The sequence below is a fragment of the Capsella rubella genome, unplaced genomic scaffold (assembly GCF_000375325.1).
Source record: "Capsella rubella cultivar Monte Gargano unplaced genomic scaffold, Caprub1_0 scaffold_4, whole genome shotgun sequence".
Classification (NCBI taxonomy): Eukaryota; Viridiplantae; Streptophyta; class Magnoliopsida; order Brassicales; family Brassicaceae; genus Capsella; species Capsella rubella.
Genome location: NW_006238920.1, coordinates 11,549,253 through 11,549,703, shown reverse-complemented (window position 1 = coordinate 11,549,703; position 451 = coordinate 11,549,253).

Sequence of the window (451 nt, the reverse complement as noted above, 5' to 3'; positions counted from 1 at the left end):
ACTATTCAAAATATCAAATTAAAAGATTTAATTTGAAACATATGATATATTGTTTTAAACTTTATTTAGAAAAGATTTTTCAATTCAGATTATAAAAGCATTTAAACTATAGTTATGTAAAAAATAAAAAGAGAGATCATAAGCCAAATAATCAGAAGAAGATTATATGAGAAGAAGAACTTTGATATTTTTATATTTTATTTGATTATAAAGGAAGCTGACATAGGAGGTAGATGAGAATATATATATATATATATAGACTTTTTAATGTAGCATTAGTTTAGTTTTAAAATTACTACTAAATTTTTTTAAAACAAATATGCATGAAGATTTACATTACTATAAAATTTAAATAAATGAATCCAAACTAAAATAGCATAACATGTTTACATCAAAATTAACAGAGAAGATAAACAACGACATCTATCTATTATATGTACATGATGGCGAA